Source organism: Muscardinus avellanarius (genome assembly GCF_963383645.1).
Source record: "Muscardinus avellanarius genome assembly, chromosome: 17".
NCBI classification, from domain to species: domain Eukaryota; kingdom Metazoa; phylum Chordata; class Mammalia; order Rodentia; family Gliridae; genus Muscardinus; species Muscardinus avellanarius.
In genome coordinates, this window is record NC_137803.1 from 524,393 (window position 1) to 537,965 (window position 13,573).

The 13,573-nt window shown below is 45.9% G+C and overlaps 1 protein-coding gene across 2 annotated transcripts in view; it reads right to left on the bottom strand.

Moving 5' to 3' along the window:
* ATP9B (ATPase phospholipid transporting 9B (putative)) overlaps positions 1-13,573 on the bottom strand; it is a gene marked incomplete at both ends in the record, with an annotated part of 192,631 nt that overhangs the window by 88,175 nt on the left and 90,883 nt on the right. The gene's annotated exons all lie outside the window — the stretch shown is intronic.

A 13,573-nucleotide genomic window follows, 5' to 3' on the forward strand; every position in this document is an offset into this window, starting at 1 on the left:
TAAGGAAATTGTTGCTTGAATGACTAAATATTCAACCCAAACAAAACAAATCTCTCTCTAAATTGTATCATACACAACTTGCTCATTTCCACAGGTTAATGAACTTTATGTAGTAATGCTATATTTGTGCTTTTTTCCATTTCTAATTTTATGTCTTAATTGGTGGTGGTGGGAGAGTGTTCCTAATGCAGTTTAGCAATTACATGACTGTGTAACATAGTGTCAATTATCGACATTACCACATACACACAAAACATACTTCACATCAGTACCAATAGCAAAGTTAACAGAAATCTGGCTATGTGGCTTAAAAGTCATGTTTGAATTCTAGGTCTAGCTTCTTAAATCTGTTCATTAACTTTGAGGTTACTTAATCTAGACATTAATTTTGGAAAAAATAAACCTAGTATCTCTTTGATGGTAGCATAGTAAGTCATACCTAAAATAAATAACTACTTATTATGGGTTTATTAAGTGAAAAATATAGAAGAAGAGGCAGAAGACACATGTGTCCATGAATTCCCTCTTTTGATAAGAATCTCTTTAAAGACAGTGCTTACAGCTAGGAGGGGTTGCATACACCTGTAATTCCAGCTACTCAGGAAGTCCAAGGCCAGCTTGAGAAATTTAGCAATAGCCGATCTCAGAATAAAAAATAAAAGCAATCTTAGCTCCTTAGTGAAGCCCGCCACAAATTAATGAGAACCTGTTTCAAAATAAAGAATAAAAAATAGGGCTGAAGGTGTGGCTCAAGGTAGAATGTCCTTGGTTCAATCTCCAGTACTGCAAAACAAACAAAACTTAAAAAAGGGCTGGGGATATAGTCCCATTGTTGAGTACCCCTGGGCCAAATGCCCAGTATTTAAAAAAAAAAACGCTGGGCGTGGTGGCGCCCAATTATAATCCCCTCACTTGGGAGGCAGAGACAGGAAGATCAGGCAGGTTGAAGCTAGGCACGCTGGCTTAAGAGACCCTGTTTCCAAAGCCAGGCGCGGTGGGCACGCTTGTAATCCCAGCATTCGGGAGGCTGAGACCTGGAGGATCGCGGTTCACGGACAGCCTCAGCTACTTAGTGAGGCCCTCTGCAACTTAGTGAGACCCTGTTTCAAAATAAAGAATGAAAAATAGGGCAGGGGGTATAGCTCGGAGGTCGAATGCCCCTGGGTTCCATCCCCAGACCCGCAAAAAAAAAAAAAAAAAGACCCTGTTTCCAAATAAAAAGTATAAAGTAGGTCTGGGAGTGTAGCCCGGAGGTAGCAGGGTTTCCAGGAACCCCAGTACCACACACACACACACACACACACACACACACACACACACACACACACACACAAGACAGTGCTTATTTCTAATCCAATCCTCAACCAGTAACACAAGGAATAGACAATCAAACACTTTAAGGATGATCTTGTCCAGTGGCGAGCAGATCTAGGAGGGGAGGGCAGCGTGCCGGTCCTTCTCCCTTTGGGTCTACAGTGACGGGGTTTGGAGCTGTGCTGGACAGGAGGTGTATGCTTACAGGGAGGGTATTTACCCAAGATTTCTATGGCCTCTCATGGTGTGCTCCACCTGTCACATTGACACAACAGTCTGCCAGATATGCAAGAAATAGTGCTCACCAAGAAAGACGCAATACTTAGAATTTCCTCAGAAGAGAATTTGTACTCTGGCCACACCACCTCTTGCAGCACCACACCCACCCTCACCTACAAGGCTCCGTGGGTGACGACTTAAGAGGTTCTCAAACTCCCTTCACTAACCACTCGACTATGAGCTGAGGGAGCACACCAGGCAACAGTGAGCTCACAGGGCTGCCAGCAGCTGCAGCCAAGGAGCTGCTCGCGCGAAGACACACACTGCAGAGAGCGGAAGACAGGTCAGGGAAGGGGAGCAGGAGATACCTTGGTTCTCAGGTGGGCTTGGATTGGGGGGGAGTGTCTGAACTCATGCCACATGAATATAAAAAGAGACTTAGATGTGGTTATGCACGTCCACCCACCCTCTCCATGTGTCCACCCACCCACCCATTCGTCTCTCCTCACTCTGTGAGATCAAGGGGTGGGAATCAGCACATTTCACTAGTAACAAGCAGCCCAGCACCCAGAGCCTGACTTGGGAATAGTCTTTGCTAAAAGGAACACAGACTAATCCCAGGCTGGGCAAAGAAATTACACGCTGAGTCCGGCACACCTTTTTGTGAAAGAACAGAACTCAGAATGAAGATGCAGCACGAAGGCAGTTCAAGGGGGCCGCCACAGGAAAGCGGGGCCTATGTGACCACCAGCAAAGGCAAGCAACAGAGCGCAAGACTCCCAGGGAAGAGCCAGCTGCGGCAAAACACGGACGGTGCAGGCAGGCTGGCTGGGCCCTGGCGCGGCTTGCGCTCACCTCCTTCAGGACTCCGCCGCTCCATGGCGGGAGTGCTGGCACCGTCCTGCATGCTGCCCTAGCTTTAACTTTTATTATAAATGTGTCCATCCTGTCAGGCGTGGTAGCACATGCTTGTAATCCCCATGCTTGGGAGGCTGAGACAGGAGGATCGCACAAGTTCAAAGCCAGCCTCAGCTAGTGAGGCCCTCAGAAACTTAAGGAAAGCCTGTTTCCAAATAAAGTATAAAATAGGTCTGGGAGTATAGCCGGGAGGTAGAAAGCCCCTGGGTTCCACCTCCAGTACCACCACCACCACCAAAAAAAAAAAAAATAGGGCCAAGAGCATATCTCAGAGGAAGTATGCCCCTGGGTTCCATCGCCAGTATCGCAAACAACAACAACAAAACTGTGCCCACCTCACCCACAGACTGCATACCACTGCCATATGAATCACTTCTGAGGTTCCATTTTAGCTCCTTGTTCTGATGTCCAACATCTGCCGAGTGATAAGTGTGGGATACAGGAGTGAGCAAGACACAGTTCATGAGAGCCCACCAGCCACAGTTTTCAAGGGAAAGGGTGTGTGTGTTGCTAAAAATTAAACCCAGGGCATTCTACTTACAGCCTTATTTTATTTTATACTTTGAAACAGGGTCTTAGTTGCAGAGCCCTTGGTACACTGCTGAAGCTGATTGCGAACTTATGATTCTCCTGTCTCAACTTCCTGAGTCCTGGGATTACAGGCCCGTGCCACCATGCCTGGAGGAGTATGTCTTTAATCAGAACTGAGCACCTACGAGGCAGGACCAGAAACACCATGGTGAACAGAGAAACCTAGCTGAGAAGCTGCCGTTCTAGTGCCAGGGGTGGATGACCCACCGATGAACCAGGATTGTGGTTACAGAGCCCTAGAGCTTAGACAGAGGAAACAAGTTGCCCTGGGGTTGCCCCGGAGGGCCAGCTGGTCCTCAGGCAAGGCAGTGAGCACTGAGGGGACGGCTGCATCCACGGGAGGAGTGGGAGGACTCCTAGGACAGTGAAGATGCTGCTGCGCGCTGTTAGAGCAGGAACCTACTGGCTGGCTTCGGGCAGGGGATGGACCTTCCTACATCTGAATTTCATAACTGTGACTCTGGCTGTGATGTGGAGAGCAGACCAGAGGGATGATGGGAGAAACTACACAGCCAGCAGCCGCATCTCAGACTAGGCAGCTGAAAGAGACCACAGTAGAAGCACGGCTACTGTGGAGAAACTGAGGACAGCTGGCTGCGCCACACCGTGGGACCAGACGGGCTCAGCAGAGGCCTCTAGCCCCGGGAAGGGCTGGTTGGGTGGCGAGAGCGGAGGCTGAGTACCTGCCTGACTTGGCTCTTCTGAAGGGTTGGCAGGGGAGAAGAGCAAGTGGGTGGCTGCAGCCAAAGGCCGGAGAGGCAGCCCTGAGTGCTGTGAATCGCAGCCCTGCACCGCCGGCACCTCCCGTGTGGAGCGTGCCAGAGCCAAAGTGCTGCCGTTCCCGCAACGGACCCACTGAGCACAGGATTCAAGCCCACATTTAGATAAAGATTCTACCTCCTAGCAAAGAAACTACTACCCCAAAAGGAACTGATATTCTGTGCTCTCGAAGCTCTGAATACACTTAGAAAATTCTTTTAACAAACACCTATATGTGTCTATACAACCGAGTCAGTTTAAATCCTTAAAAATTAGGGGAGAAAATTTTTGTACATTAACATTTTTTTTGCAGGTCTAGGAATGGAACTCAGGGGCATTCAACCTCCAAGCTACACCCCCTGCCCTATTTTTTACTCTTTACTTTGAAAAAGGGTCTCACTGAGTTGCAGAGGGCCTCACTAAGTAGCTGAGGCTGTCCGTGAACCGCAATCCTCCAGTCTCAGCTTCCCAATGCTGGGATTACAAGCATGCGCCACCACGCCTGGCTTTGTACATTAACTCTTAATAATTTGTCCTCTTTGCTTGTTTTATAAAATATGAACTTTTGCAAACTAAATTTTCTTCAAAAATTAAGAAAGATCACTGAATGGTCACCAGGCATGGTGACATATGCCTGAAATACCCAGTACTTGAGAGGCTGAGACAGAATTGCAGGTTCAAGAACAACCTCAGCAATTCACTAAAACCCTGCTTCACAATTGAAAAATAAAATAGAGCTGGGGGTGTGGTTCGGAGGTAGAACGCACCTGAGCTTAATTTCCAATACTTTAAAAAAATAAATAAAAAGGACTGTGGGTATAGCGTACAGTTATAGAATGTCCCTGGGTTCAACCCCAGTACTGAAGGAGATAAAAATTAAAGAATGATAAAAAATGGCTGTTAGCTACAACAGTTCTGTTTTTTGAAATGCCAACTAACAGGTGCCCCAGGGACACAGCCAGCAGAAAGGCTTCACTGGCTTCTCTCCTTCGGTGTTCCCCAGGACAACACCTACAGTCCTACCCGGAGCCCATCTCAGGAGGCTGGCAGAGGGGCTGGAGGAGGGTACTAGCTCTGCGGAGCCTTGTTGCAGTGGACATTGGCAGGAGACAGGGAGAAAACAGGACCTGCCCTTCAAGCTGGCTGCTGGCTTGAAATATCCCGAGGAGGGTCTGGTTCTGAGCACAGCATGCATGAGACCTACCAATGACAGAGAAATCACAAGCGCCTCCAACACACTGGCCATCCTGGTGTGGTGGCGCACAGAACCCCCTGGAAAGGTGCTATTTGCTCTGAGAATGTCAGAATTGCAGCAGAGAAGTTCATCCTCTGTAATAGGCAACCACACACCACAGCCTGCCTCACCACAGTCCACACCAGGTGGGCTCTGCAGGAACCGGGCCTGTTACTCTCCGCCACTCAAGACACTTCAGACTGCCACGATAGATGCCTCAGCACAGCTGGTGTGGTGGCGCATACCTGCCATCCTAGTACTCGGGAGGCTGAGACAGGAAGATGGAGCGATTTAGAGTGCCTTTTTCAAAACAAAAACTAAAAAGGGCTGGGGTGTAGTTCAGAAGCAGATCTCTCCTGGGTTCAATCTCTAGTATAAAAAATTAAAAAAAAAAAAAGCCTCAGAATGGTATGGTAGGAGAAAAAATATACTTAGTGTTGCAAAAAATGCCATGATAAATTATTTATTATCACAGGTCTAACACAATTCTAAGTTTTCATGGCTTGGAGTAAAGATTCAAATAATTAAAAAACTAATGACAATTTTGAAAGTCCTTACCTGCTTGTTGAGTAAATTAAACTTCTCATTTAAAAAAATTGGATTACAGAGACTTTCGCTGTAGTGATTAGAGGTACAGAAATATCACCAAATATATTTCTATTTAAAGGACAATAAATATATACTAACTAAGCCATTCTTATTCGGAACTTTGTGCAGAACAAATTCCTTTTAGTAAAGCTAAGCAATTGCTTTAATAATAGACACGCCTGGATTTCCCACCCACACTAAAGGAGGGAGAGGCAAGCCCTGTCTTCCCGTGTGGAGGCAGGAGGTGTACACTGGGCCACCGTGTCCCAGAGGCCGGCATCAGGCTCTCGCTCCAGCATCCCATATTTTGTTTCTTTACCACTTTCCTGAAATAAGCTTCTTTACGCTTGCACTACTGATGAAGCACGGCCTTCCACCATGTGCACTGCCATCAGACCAGAGCAGGCCGCGCAGAGTGGAGGTGGAGGCGCCGGCGTCCACAGAGCCTGTGTCCTGGTCATGTGCTGCCCCAAGGCTTGCTGGGCCGTGCTTTATGGTCTCTTCCTGGTGAGGCTCCAGAACACTACAATTTGTTAATTGTAGTAAAATCTTTTTATCTATGTAGGTTATCTACAATGCTATATTCTAACATAACTCTCTTTTGTGAAGCAATGAGCACATATTTAAACAATTATTTAAACTAAAAACCATTTTATTACTCAAAAAGGCAACTGCTACAAATATCAAGGGGTGCTATGATTCTCTGCAGCCCCAAGAAAAGCAAAAGCCATCCTACTGTAAGTTTTTTATATAAGCCAATAGAGCTCCTAAAATATTAATAAGTTGTCTTTTTTTAAATAAGAAAGCTATTCTCCCAATCTGCCTTGGTATATCCACTTGCGGAGTACACCGTGGCTGATTCTATTTTGCTTTATTATCTGCAAATGCCTCTGCGACAATCCAGTAACAAGAAGCAACTCTAATTCGCGTAATGGGACATGTCACCTGTCTCTCTGTCGGTGAGACGTGTGAAAGCATCTTTTTATTAGAAACACAAATCAAGGATTACAATAACTGCTTGAAGCGATCTGTACTCTCATCTCATCCTTGATGTTCTTGCTCTGAGCAACTTATTGTTATGAGCGGCATGGAAATGGTAACCTGTCACGATTGATTTTTCTTCACCTCTGGTAAGAATTCTTCCTCTTAAATGTAATCAAGCATCACCTTATTAAATATGTCTAAGGCGAGGTTTTATAAAGCAGTCCATTACTCAAACTGCAGCCCTTGTAATTTAAACTTTCACCAAATGTAAAAGTGCTTAGTAATAAAAACTTCTGATTTGTTCAAAGTTTTAAAATAAAGTTTTCAACTTTGCATAGACCATCTCCTCAGTAAGCGCTGAGGAGGAAATATTTTGATCCTGAGCTTAAACTTTTATCCCAGAGTTTTCCTCCACCTAATAAAATAGTAGGATTTATTGTTGGTCTCTTTCTGGATAAAAGATGTTACTTTTTAATCTAGTATGCCCCTATAACAAGCATAATACTGTATTTTCCAATTAAAATAATAAGATTGAGTTCAGGAACCAATTTTAAGAACAAGTCTAAGACAAGAAATCAAATTGGGCACCTGTCAGTCGCTGAACTTAGTTCTATCTCAACCAAGTGATGCAGGGTTTCTGTCCATCTTAGATTTAGTTCGACATCTCTAGCCACGCCAGTCCCCACAGGCAGCTGCACCTCAATGTCCTAAGTCGGGATGCCTGCTGCAGGGCACATTTTCAGGTCTTGTCCAGGGACAGAATCAGCACAAAAGACAGGATGCGAAGAGGCCACCCAGGGCATACTTCCTGCTTTGGTGGTGCCTGGTGACAGCTGGTGGCTGCCCCAGAGGGAAGGAAGTGTCTCAAGATGGCTGCTCAAAAAATGTCTTCCTTCTAGCCTTTTAGGAAAGCACATTTAGGGATGAAATGGCCTGGCATCCCTGGCCACAGAGAAGAAAAACCAACTAACACTGTAGAGGCCAGGCTTAAGGCTCAGAGTGGTCATGCTATTCTCCTTAGTTTTTGTGTGTTTTAAGTTTTTCATAGTGTGAATTTTTTAAGGCATGCAGAGAACATAGTGAAAGCATTAAAAGAATTGCTAAAAGATATTTGGGGGTTAGCTGAGAAGAATGAGAAGTTTAGGAAGCAACTGGTGAAAATGGCTGAATACCTAACATCCACTTGCTCAGCGGGTGGGGTTGGTACCACAGGCACTGCCCTCAAGGAGAATGTGGACCATGTAGGAAGACAGTCCCCAGCCTGCACCAAGGGGGGGAGGATGAGCAGGTGCCTGCTGCTCCTTCTGGTAGGCAGGGGCATGCTGAACAGCCTCCCCAGGGAGGGACCTCAGTGGGAGGCCACATGCGTGGGTGCCCAGTGGCACCGTCCAGCCCGGGGAGGGTGGAACTGGGGCCTCTGTGGTGGGTGTGCTGAGGGCCTGCCTGGCTCCTGTGAGCAGTGGTCATCACATACTCAGGCCTGACCCTGGCCAGGCACTGTCCGAGTGTTTTCCACTGTGCTGGGAAGAGTCCACTCATTTGGCATTCTTCATGACGACGATGGTAGGGACCGCTGCTTTAGAGCACGGGAACTTCCTGATGTGGGCCACACCTACAGTAGAAGACACCAAAGAGCCTTGCAGGCATCTGGGAAGCAGCAGAAGAGGAACAGAAGGAGAAGCAAGCAGGCAGAGGCAGAAGTCAGCGAAAGGATGCGGGATTCTAAAGAAAAGCATTCTAGCTTTCTGTTTTATCAAGGAATAGAGTGCTCGGCGAGCAGAGCATTTGTTAAGCTGCATTATGCTGAGTCTGCACACAGTCAAGGTGTGTAGGATTGTTAATGTGTCTCCTTACAAGAGAAGCTCCTGCAGGATGGGATGTACACAGACCAGCATGGAACGCCAGCCCCAAGACGGCAGGCGGCGCCCACAACATCCACACAGATGTGTGGCTCGGGTGCCCCGGCGTCGCCCACCGCCGTGCTTGGCCATCACTTCGGGTGCCCCATGTGGCTGCACCTCTGGCTCTTCTCTTCCTGAGGACTGCCCCGGCTGCAAGAGGCCTGGGTGAGGTCTGCACTGCAGTCTGCTGTCACTCACCTCACTGCCAGGGCTCCGGCCGCGGCCCTGTCAGGCTCCTCGCGACACCTGCCCCTGCCAACCCACAGTGATAAGTCAACCCAGTGCGATTTAATTGCATCTGCTTGGGGCCCTTCCACATGGCCTGAGACAAGCCCTTTGCTCGCTCCTGGCTCATTACAGCTCCGATTCCAACGCCAACTGGACCCCTGGGGTCGCTCAACAACTCCTAAGCCTAAATGGTTAGGTGGTGATCCTGCTCGTTCTCTCAGGAAATGCTTCGCCTCACACCCAGATCTCCATCAATTACATGAGTCTAACTAGTGTTGGGATTAACTGCTTATTAAATCAGCACTGGTTTTCCTGCAGCATTTTTATAGCTTACAAACTTAAAGACAATTCTGCAAATGTGCATGGCCCTCATATATACAAACACCGTGATGAAGGGGGAAATAAGTGAGCCGTGAAGAGTCAGAAAGGAGCGGGGAGCGGGAAATGAGGAGACATGCCGAGTCTTATGGGAATTAAAGGAGTCATGTCATATTGACAGGTAGCCATGTAATACCATGTGATTTTTTTTTTAAGCATCTCAACAGTTATGCTTACGTTGCTACTGCATGCCCATTAAACTTATTCTTCCAGAGAAATATTTTTCTGCTTTACAAATGAAGACCCTTTATCTTTTCCTGAAAACATTAATAGTATTGTGATATTGATTTTTCTCAACAGAAAAACAAAAATCAATAGAAACCCTTTCCTTTTTCATGTAATTGGTGGATTTGTTTTTAAATCCATGTTCCTTCTCCACTGCCTAAAACATGCTCAGTCCTGCTTTTCCTGGCCCGGCCTACAGCCTCTGACACAGGCCTGCAGCCGCCAAGCCTCTGAGCCGCTGGCCCTCCTCTCCACAGGACTAGCTGCCTCCTGGAACCCATCACTGCCTCCCGGAGTCCACTGGCGATCTGCAGAGTTCTACAAGGCCTGGTCACACTCCAAAGCAGCCCTGGACAGCCCTGTCCCACCTCGTGTCTGTGCTGTCTCCCTCTGCACACCGGCAGGACTGTCCTTTCCTGTCTGTGTGACCCTGGCTGAACTGTTTCACTGGCTGGCTGCAGGAAATGCCACCGCACTGCTTGCTGGCAGGGGCCTAAGAGTCAGCACGTACTTTATGTAACGTGCCAGTTCTCCTTCCCCGGGTCTTCCTGGTGGGTCATGAGTGGCATGATGAGCACCCGAGATAGACGTGGCACATGCAGAGAGAATGCTGTAGTACGCCATCGTGGCTGGGCACTTGATCATCCCAGCGGGGCTCAGCTTGCCCTGAATGGCAAACAATACTCACTCATTCAAAAATAAGTATTTCCAGTTGCCAGAATTGATTAGCAGGATTATTTTTGTTTTCCTGAAGACATCTAATGAGAAAAAATAATCAGATTTCCTCTTAAAAATGTTTGTTGTTTTGTTTGCACCAGTCTCCTTTGAAGTTCAAAAGTTTGTTGGCTTACTAGCCTACAGAAAAAAAATGAGATGTTACCTAAAAAATGTCTCATAAACAGTAAACAATAATTTCTGTCTTCCCTTGTGTAGTTAGGAGAAAGATCACATGTTCTTCTTCATTCCACACATCACAATCAAAGCTTCTGCTGAATCAACTGTGTCTGTTACTTTTTGCTTCTTTGTGCCATATTTTAAATTCTTTCCTGAATTTTATTCTCATAAAACTATAATGAGTGGGCGTGGTGGCTCACGCTTGTAATTCCAGCATTTGGGAGGCTGAGACAGAAGGATCGTGGTTTGCGGCCAGCATCAGCTACTCAGTGAGGCCCTTTGCAACTCAGTAAGACTGTTTCAAAATAAAGAATGAAAAACTGGGCTGAGAGGTATAGCTTGAAGGTAGAATGCCCCTGAGTTCAATCCCCAGCACTTAAAAAGGAAAAAAAAAAAAGCTATAATGAATACTCAGATTTTATGACATACACCGATTTTTTAAAACCATTTATTTCATCAGGCATGGTGGTGATGCTTGTAATCCCCGTGCTTGGGAGGCTGATACAGGAGGATCACACAGGTTCAAAGCCAGTCTCAGCTACTTAGTGAGGCTCTCAGCACCTTAGTGAGACCCTGTTTCCAAATGAAAAATAGAAAATAGGTCTGGAAGTGTAGCCTGGAGGTAGAAAAGCCCCTGGGTTCAACCCCCAGTACCAAAAAAACCCAAAACAAACAAACAAACAAAAAAACCAAAACAAACAAACTAAAAAAAAAACCATTTATTTCTCTTGGATTATTCTTTAATTTACAAATTTTTGTAATTAAAAAATATTTTTGCAGTACTGGGGATTGAACCCAGGGGCATTCTGTTTCTGAGCTACACCCCCAGCCCGATTTTTTATTATTTAATTATTTATTTGGTGATACTGGGGATGGAACCCTTCTACCTCTGGTTTACACTCACAGACCTATTTTTTTATATATTTTATTTGGAAACAGGATCTCTTAAGTCTGAGAGGCTGGCTTTGAACCTGCATGATCCTACTGTGTCCGCCTCCCAAGAGCAGGGATTACAAGCGTGTGCCACCACACCCAGCTTGATTTTTTATTCTGAAGCAGGGTCTCACTGAGTTGCAAAGTGCATCACTAAATAGCTGAGGCTGTCCGTGAACCACGATCCTTCTGTGTCAGCCTCCCAGGTAGAGGGATTACAAGTTTGTATCGCCATTCCTAGCTTACAAAAATTTTTAAATGTCAACTCTATAGAAATAGCTCCTAAAGAGCCTTGTACTAGTGTGCCCTGCCTCAGGAGGGTGCCCGGTGTAGCCCCGAGGAGCAGTAGCTCCCCTGCTGCACTGCTTCTCCTGGGGCTGTGGAGTGAGGACCCACCTGGCGCAGGGACTGTCCACCTCAGGAAATGTGCTCCAGGAGCTCAGCGTCGCCTCATTATGATTCTGGCTGCAAGATGGGACCAGGCACTGAGTAGGCCCTGTGGAGCCTGCCCTTTATACCAGGCTTGAAAAGCCCCGAGAGGCAGAGTACGGGTTCAACTTAGGCCTATAAACCCAACAGTGTCTTTGCTAACACTGAGGGAAATGTAGAAAGCTATTTTTAAAAGACAAGGAAAGCTGGGCGTGGTGGCGCACGCTTGTAATCCCAGCGCTTGGGAGGTAGAGACAGGAGGAGCGTGCAGGTTCGAAGCCAGCTGTGCTGGCTTAAGAGACCCTGTTTCCAAATAATAAAAAGAAAGTATAAAATAGATCTGGGAGTGTAGGCCGGAGGAAAAAGGGTTTCCAGGAACCCCAGTACCACCAAAAATTAAAAAAAAAAAAAATAATAAAAGACAAGGAGACAGAGAGAAAGAGGAGGATAACTGAGGTGCACAGAGACTAAGAACACCTAGAGGGTGGTCATGGAGAATTATTAGGTTACATCATAGCAGACAGCACAAGGTTCAGTACCCTGCACCAACTAGTTAGAACTAGTTTGCAAGTACTGATTGATTGGAAATGAGGGTTACGTAAGTTAAAAAACAATGACATTGAAAATATTTCATTTTATAGAAAAGTAATAAGAACATTTAAATTTGTTGAACACTGGTCACATAGAAAGTTCCTGTCAAAGAGTAGTACATGCAGTATTCTGTTTTCAACAATCACATGTGGGTGCTATCCCTATAGATAAAAAAAGACAGGATGCAGAATCCAACCACTGCAAAGCCTGGACTCTTCCCCAGACAGTGACACAGCATGGTCATGAACTTAAGTGATCACTTAAATGACTCAGAATCAAAATCCTATGTAAAGAGCACCATGAGCCCAAACTAAAGAATACATATGCCAAGAAGAGGTCATAGAGTGGCCGGGCGCGGTGGCGCCTGGGAGGCGGGGACAGGAGGAGCGCGCAGGGTCGAAGCAGCTGTGCTGGCTTAGGAGACCCTGCTTCCAAATTAAAAAAAAAAAAAAATTATATATATATATATATATCTGGGAGTGTAGCCCGGAGGTAGGAGGGCTTCCAGGAACCCCAGTACCACCAAAAAAAAAAAAAAGTCATAAAGTGGAAGCTGAGGCAAAGAAAGAACAGCAAGAAATAAGCTACCTGAAAAATAAGGTGAAACTTACAGTGTCAGATTAAAGGAAGCACAGCTTTTAATTATTAAACTAGGCTGGCGTGGTGGCACAGCTGTGATCCTAGCACTTGGGGGCAGAGACAAGAGGACAAACCGCAGGTCTGAGGGTCAAAATGAAAAGTACAATAGGGCTAGAGATGTAGCCTAGAGGTAGAATGCCCCTGGGTTCAATCCCTAACACTGCACACACACAAAATACATTAAAATTAATGCTTGAAATTAATGTAGCCTCAAATATTGTCATAAACATAAAAGTAAAAGTTTTTAAAAAGCCCTTGAACGTGTATGTGAATTTACTCACTTGAGGAAAAAAAAATTGTATTTCCTCAAAGACATGTAAGTAAGTACACGATTCTGTCAATAATTAGCTTAGTAATTAATTAAAAATATAAATGTTAACTCTCTTGTAGAATTACTGTTTCAGGTATATCTGATACTCAGAGTTGCCATATATATCTAAAGACACAATTCCCTCATTATCACGGAATTTATACCGAAGCCTTAATAGCAGGATGTACATGTTTTTAGCCTCTGCAACCACAAGCTGCAGACACCAGAGGCGTGCTCTGGGCGTGGGCAGGGAGGGCCTCACAGTGTAGCCAGGAGGCAGGGCTGGCCTAGAGCTGCAGATCAGGCCCTCCCAATGGTGAAAACAATGGGATACGTCTTGTCCTAAGCCAATCTTTTTAAAAGGATTATTTCACTCCTATTGCTTTGTAATACATTCCCAGCAGCAGACGACCTTTACTGAATCTATGTACTTAAACA